Here is a 7,509-nt window from a genome sequence, read left to right as displayed (position 1 = left end):
AGGAATGAAACCTTCTTATCTTTTCTGCTCCCTCAAACTGCTTTCATTTCAAACAGTGGGCAGGTGCGAAGTAAAACATCTATGTGCAGAAGCTGCCGTGGGGACTGGTCTTCATGAGTAGCATATGAAGTTGCAGAGCACCCTGTCTTCTCTCTCTTCTCTTCACCTGCATTAGAGCCATGTACAGTCTATTCCTTATGCTGAATACAAATCCAGAAGACACCAAGACAATGATGCTACAACAAGCTAGGAGATAACAGCTTGGAGTAAAGAGATGGGGTTCTTCATCTGTCTAAAGTAATAATGCCTAAAGCTGTGAAGTATGAGCTGGATGAGCAGACAGTGAGTTGGACTGAGAACTTCCTGAACAGTTGGTGATGATCAGTGGAAAGAAGTCTAGCTGGAGGCTATGAAGCAGCAGTAAAACTCAGGGGTCAATACTGGATCCAATCCTGATTAACATCTTTGTTAACAATCTGGATGACAGCGCAGAGTGTACCCTCAGCAAGTTTACTGATGACACAGAAGTGGGAGGAGAGTGAAGCATGACCCTCTTGATGCACCAGAGGATCATGATGCCATTCAGAGAGAACTCAATGGGCTAGAGAAATGGACTGATGGAAACCTTTTGAAATTCAACAGGTGCAAAGCCTTGCACCAGGACCATCACCGTGCACCTATATATGCTGGAAGGCACTGACCTGGAAAACAGCTTTGCAGGAAAGCATCAGAGGTCCTAGAGTGTGGAGACCTGTTAATCCATTGCTTTTCCTATTTCACATGTTCCCCCTGTTCCCTGCCCTAGCCCTGGACACTCCCTCGGTTTCTCCCTATTTGCTCCTGTACCCCAACCCCGCCCAGGGACCGCCCCTGGGCCCCTGACAAAAGCACCCCTCACCCAGACCTCCTTGTGTCTCTACCTCTGATCATCGGGGGGGAGAGATGGGATTAAAGCCATCTCAAACGCTCAGGAGAGACTCTTCTCTACCTTCTTTACCACCACTGCCTTGTAACACTGCTGGCTGCCGGAGCCAGATCGTGGGCCTGTCTGAAATGGACTCTGGGATGAGACTGCTCGCATGCCCTAGGAAAGCCTCGCTGAGCTCTCAGGCAGCAGCAGCCTGCTAGGCAGAGTCCAGCGGTTACAACACTAGGGGACCATGACTGCATTGGTACTAGGAGACTGTGACTTCTGCAAAGTTGAACATGAGCCAGCAATATGCCCTGGTTGCAAAAAAGCCGGATGTTATGCCAGGGTGCACTGGGCAGAGTATTGCCATCAGGCTGAAGGAGATGATCCTTGCCATCCACTCAATGGTGGTGAGACATGCGTAAGTTCTGTGTCCAAGTCTGGGTTCCTCAGTCCAAGAGAGACATGGACATACTGGAGAGAGACCAGCCAAGGGTGACTAAGGTGATGAAGGGACCAGAGCATCTCTCCAGTCGGGAAAGCCTGAGACAGCTGGGACTGTTCAGCCTGGAGAAGGGAAGGCTTGGGGGGATCTTATCAATTTATACAAATTTCTAAAAGGATAAAGAAGATAGAGCCAGGCTTTTCTCAGTGATGTACAGTGACAGCACTAGAGGCAATGGGCCTGCCCTGAAACTTGGGAGATTGCATGTCAAACATTTTTTTTCCTATGAGGGTGACTGAGCCCTAGCACAGATTGCCCAAAGAACTTGTGGAGTCTGCCTCCTTGGAGGCCTTCAAAATCTAACTGGATGTGATCATAGGCACCTAGCTCTAAATAGCCCTGCTTGAGCAGAAAGGCCGAACAAGATAACTTCCAGTGGTTCTCTCCAACCTCAACTATTGTGTAATTCTGTGAAAGAATTGAGCAGATACTTTGCTCAGTTTATAATCTATCCCTGTAAACCAGAAATGGGAGATAAATGCTGTGGGCAATTGTAAAGAAACACATGTTGTAGTCAGCTGAAAAAATTGAACAAAAGATGAAAAAAATATAGTGATATTCCTGTATACTCCAGTATTTCTTTCCTATATCCAGATTAAACATTTTGCAAACAAAACCAGTATCCAGGAACAATGCTAGTCAGCCTTACCTCAGTGCTTGGTAATATCACGCAACAGATTCTCCTGAAAGCTATATTGAAGCACATGGAATACAGATAGGTGATTAAAGACAGCCAACATGACTTCACCTAGGGCAGATTGTGCTGGACTCATCTAGTGGCCTTCTACAATGGAGTGACTGCATCAGTGGACATGGGAAGAGCAACTGGTGTTACCCACCTAAATTTCTGTATGGTACCCCACAACTTTCTTATGTCTAATTTGGAGAGACACATATTTAATGGATGGAGTCTTAGCTGGAGGAGGAACTAGCTTGATAGCTTCACTGCTTGATCTGCAGTGAATGCACAATGCCCAGCATGGAAGTAAGTACTGAGTGCTTTTTCTCAAGGGGAAGTAAAGGGAGCAATACTACTTAATAGCTTCATTAATGACATGCGTGGTGGGGGACTGGATGCACCATCAAGCTGAGTGCTTCAGTTGATTCACTTGATGGAAGGGATCCGTCCAGAGGGAAGGGACCCTGACAGACTTGAGAACTGGGCTCATATGAACCTGATGAAGTTCAACAAGGCCAAGCACAAGGCATTGAACATGTTCAGGGCAACCCCCAAGACCCGTACAGATGGAGAGATGAATGAATTGAGAGCAGTTGTTCAGAGAAGGAATTGAGGGTACTGATGAATGCAAAGCTGGACATGACCCAGCAATGTGTGCTAAGGCCCAGAAAGTCAAATGTGTCCTGGGCTGCATCCAAAGCAGCGTGGGCAGCAGGGCGAGGAAGGGGATTCTGCCCCTCTGCTCTGCTCTGCTGAGACACCACCTGAAGTGCTGCATCCAGCTCTGGGGTCCCAGCACGGGAAGGAAATAGACCCCTTGGAGTGAGTCCAGAGGAGAGCTGAAGTATCTCTCCTGCGAAGATGGGCTGAGAGTTGGATTTGTTCAGCCTGGAGAAGAGAAGGCTCTGGGAAGACCCAATAGCAGCCTTCCAGTACCTAAAGGGGACTTGCAGGAACTAAGGGGAGGGGCTCTTTACAGGAGCCTATAGTGACACAACAAGGGAGAAAGACTTTAAAGTGAAAGAGGATAGGTTTAGATTAGCTAGTAAGAAGAAATTCTTCACTGTGAAGGTGGTAACACATTGGAACAGGTTGCTCAGAGAAGCTGTGGATGCCCCATCACTGGAAATGTTCAAGGCCAGGTTTGTTGGGGCTCTGAAAAACCTGATTTGGTGAAAGATGTCTGTGCCAGTAACAGGGAGTTTGGAACTACATCATCATTGAAGGTCCCTTCCAATGCAAACCTTTTTAGAGATCTAATATGAAAACCTGATCTTTATATCCTGTACACATGAACTCCATGTAATTGTCCCAAGGATTTAAAAGAATAATCTCATTTATTTTTGTGGAAGTCTTAGAAAAATGCCCATTTACTATAAACTGTTACTAACATTGCTATACCTAACATATGAAATACATACATCTTACTTTTTAAACTGTCACATTTCATATTCTGTGTACCAAATACAAAACCACTACCATTTCACACATGTATGCATGAATACACTAGATTTTTATATTTACTACAGAAACCTATTTTACATACATAAGACTGAGGTCCTCTCTGCAGCTTATTTTATATATTCAGAGTTTGTGAAAAGAAAAAAATAATGAAAATAAATAGCTGGGTGTATACAATGGAGTCTGGTCAATGCTTTAAAGTAATTAACATCTTATTATATCCATATAACTAGGGCTTTATTGAAATTCAATCCAAAGATGACAGCCTCAGGCCCATAAAGGGGTTGCATTGAACAGAAATCTATTATCATAGTATATAGGAAATTATCTGTTCTGCCACTAAGATAATTTTTGCACTGTACTTGACTCTTCCACAACACCCTTTGTCATTTAGGGTAAATTCTTATGGGTCTTCAGACCTGAAACTCTGTACAATATAAGATTTAAGCTGACCTTTTCCTTTAAGGTAAAAATAATTTAAATGTATTTTCATCATTAATGTAAAATGGAACTCCTGGTACAATTTGAGAATTTTGTACGAGTGTGACTTTTAATGTAAGCTTTTAAAAATTTGAAATCTTTAGCTAAATTATTCCTTTAATATTGGTAGTGTGGGTTTGTTGTTCTTTTTAATATGTCTATGCATGTAAACTCATCCTTAAGAACATCTTAAAATTAGAAGAGGAAAAGCTAACTTTGTTTCACAACTGGGAAATTTCAGGGACAAGGAAATGAAATTACAAAAATGAATGTTGAAAATTTCTTATGTAATACTTGTGAAATTCAGACAACAGTTGTCTGTAGAGGCAGTTGAGGAGTATGCCTATTGGGAGGGTTTCTAATTGCAAGAGTCACATGACTGAAAGTTAAGTGATATGTTATGGACCTGTATTGCTGTTCTTGATAACCTTCTGTTTTGTAATTTGTGTGTTGAAATGTTTTGAATGTATACCATTGGTGACCAGGGCCCCAGGTAGGTGCTTAAAGCACAATTTTCTTCACTTGAAGGCAAAACAAGTAACTACTACTGCAAGACCTATGTGAAAGATAAGTCAGTAAATTGCACTAGCTAAACAAAAAAAAAAATAATAATAGAAAATCTCTTCTGTGTTTATTCTAACACTGAGACAAACTGACTAAAATTCAGCTTTTCTGGTCTCTGAAACATACACTGTTCAGCTGGTACATATTAGAGCCCACATTTCTAGCCATGGTGAGTTGTTTTTTCCTCAGTGGTTTACAAAATTATTTTTCAATTTACTTGATTCCTGGGTATAAATACCATGATTAGAAAGTAGACACACTTAAATTGCACAATCCAGATATCTTCTAATTACTATCTCGAATTAAACTCAGCAAGGATGATATGGCTTTCTGTGTCCCATGCTGACTTCCAGCTGCCTAACTTGAGGGACACTAAAATTTTTTTCCTTCACTTTTACATATTAAATGAACATTATTATTCATAAAACCTATCCTATTAAAACAGAAGGAATTACTCACATACATGCATTAAAAACATATGTGCAAGTCTTTGCAGGATTAAAAAAGGCAGGAAGCAACAGGTTGGGGCAACAGACACCAGATGAGTGGAAGGAAGAATTAAGTGATAGGAAAACATGGTTACGTGGGCAGGTTGCATACAAGAGTTTCAAGGCATTTGAAGGCCTGCTTTTACAGTTTGACCTAGCTCTAAACAAATGTGTTGCTTGTCATGTTCCTGAAACATCTGCAACTCCAGTGCCCATGAACTCACACTAAATTTAAATCATAATGAGACCACTAACACATTTTGTATCATGTTATAGCTAATTTTTAACAGAACAGAGTTCATAGGGTTGGTCAGATATCTATCATGGCTCACCAAACACACCAGGGTACACCTTATGTTAGTAGCAGGGAGGTGGCTGATGCTTAGGCAGAACAGAGCCTAAAATTCTGGTGGTCCTCATAAAAACAGTATATAGTTTACATAAATCACTGGCAGGAGAAAGAGTGAGTAAAAAAGTGCAGCGTTTTGCATGCAAATTTGTAGTGAATGCAATGTAACTATAGAGGCAATGTACTAACTCCTGTAAATGATGCCTTGTTAGTAATGTCCAACTTTCACTACAAGTTGCAATTTGAAGGAGTCATGAACTCTAAAGAGAAAGAAACAAAATTTTACAGCTGTAAATTAGCCTTTTGTGTACAGTCAAGAAAGCTAACACACTGACCTATTATTCCTCTGATTTTGAAAATTACTTAAAAAAAATCCAAACACCACATAAAAAATGCTTCATGCGAATATCTACCACTCTTCTGTCAGCAGAACAAACTGCATTGGAATCATGTAAAAATGTCCTGCTCCTTTTGAAGAAAGGGAAAGAAAATACCCTCCTAGAAAGTATCTACTGTACTGATAAAAGAGAATAAAGTGTAAGTGTAAAAGAGAATATCCATGCTCACAAAATAAAAAGGCAAACTGTTAAATCAGAATCATATTCAGAATATGTTTATAATACATTTCAACATTTAACTTGCTATGAAAAATACCGAATATCTCACTATTGATTCAAAAGAAAAAGAAATGAAAAAAAAATTATAACAGTAATTTAATTTCACAACAGTTCTTACTAGCAAAACTTTTGTGAACCTTTGTGAAATGAAGCTGAACTAATTGTTATGAGTCCACCACTTTGTAAGGCTTTAGTCATAGAGATGAACAGTGACCATCACCACAGCTAGGGAAAGCTGCCAAAAAGCTGACCCTAAAAATAGGAAGTAAGAAAATAACTCAAACCCTGTAAATATCAGCTAGTTATGATTTCTGTTCAAGCAAGTCTCCAAATGATCAGGAATTGTGGTACGATCCTCTCATGAGCTGCTCATCTGATGGCCTCCAAATACAGTGTCTCACTCTTGTGAATATTCCACCATAAACTTAAAATAAATTCCCAAAGGATACAGAAAGGTACACTTATGCATATTCTGCCATGAGAAAGGCACATCACAGAGGAGCTAATTTTATCCTCCCTGACTGCAAACCCCATGTCTTCCAACAAATTGCTGAGGAGGTGGAGTTTCTCTGCATACTTTTCTCTCTGACACAGAGACTTATCCTCAGTTTATATTGCCATTATCCTATTTGTTCTTTTACGTGTCAGCAAACTCGGGTACCTGGTACTTAGATCAACACCCTGGAAACACAGTTTTTGTCTCAGATGACAAGACTCTTGAAAAGGAGGCCTGTTTTTTCCTTTAACCTAACAATATGAAAATAATTGTCTTGGTTTCTTACTCTCACCACAGAGCACAGTCCAACTAAGAGTCAGCACTTCCCTGGGAAAAGACACCAAAGTCTATCAGACAGCAAGTTTAGTCTCAAGAGTATGGTGTTCCAACAGCTGAACTCTAATTTATTTGGTTCAGGGAGGGAACGTGGGAGGTAGAGATATTTTCAGTCATCGGGGGATTTTTCCTTTTCATAGATGAAAGAATGAAAAAAAAAAAAAAATCCCAGGGATGTATGTCATTGCAGTATTGATGCCCTACATAAACTCATCATTTCCCAGGAGTGCTAATTTAGAGGGATCACGTAATTTTGCCACTTCTTGTGAAGGGGAACCCCAATCTCCTGCCCCGTCGACACTGAGCAGACCCTCCAAAGAATTCGGGACTTCTTCGGACAAAACAGATGGGGAACAAATTCCTGGGGTGAGACTGGACGTCACCTCCTTGCCAGAGGACACGGACCCACAGCCGGTTTCGTCGGAGTACGCTTCATCAGGGCAAACCTTACAGCAGAAGTGCAGCCCGGGTCTGCAACTCCCGCAGGCGCAGCGGGCGGCGGCGAGCGATGCCCGTCGAAGGCTGGCTACCCGGCTATCGGGAGCTCTCAGATGGCTCTCCGCCCCGGGGGTCTCCAGGGGAGGAGCCGTCCCGCCCCGCTCCCGCCGCCCGCGCCCCTCCCTT

The sequence above is a fragment of the Corvus brachyrhynchos genome, unplaced genomic scaffold, assembly GCF_000691975.1.
Source record: "Corvus brachyrhynchos isolate BGI_N302 unplaced genomic scaffold, ASM69197v1 scaffold467, whole genome shotgun sequence".
Taxonomy (NCBI): Eukaryota; Metazoa; Chordata; class Aves; order Passeriformes; family Corvidae; genus Corvus; species Corvus brachyrhynchos.
This window is presented reverse-complemented; position numbering follows the sequence as displayed.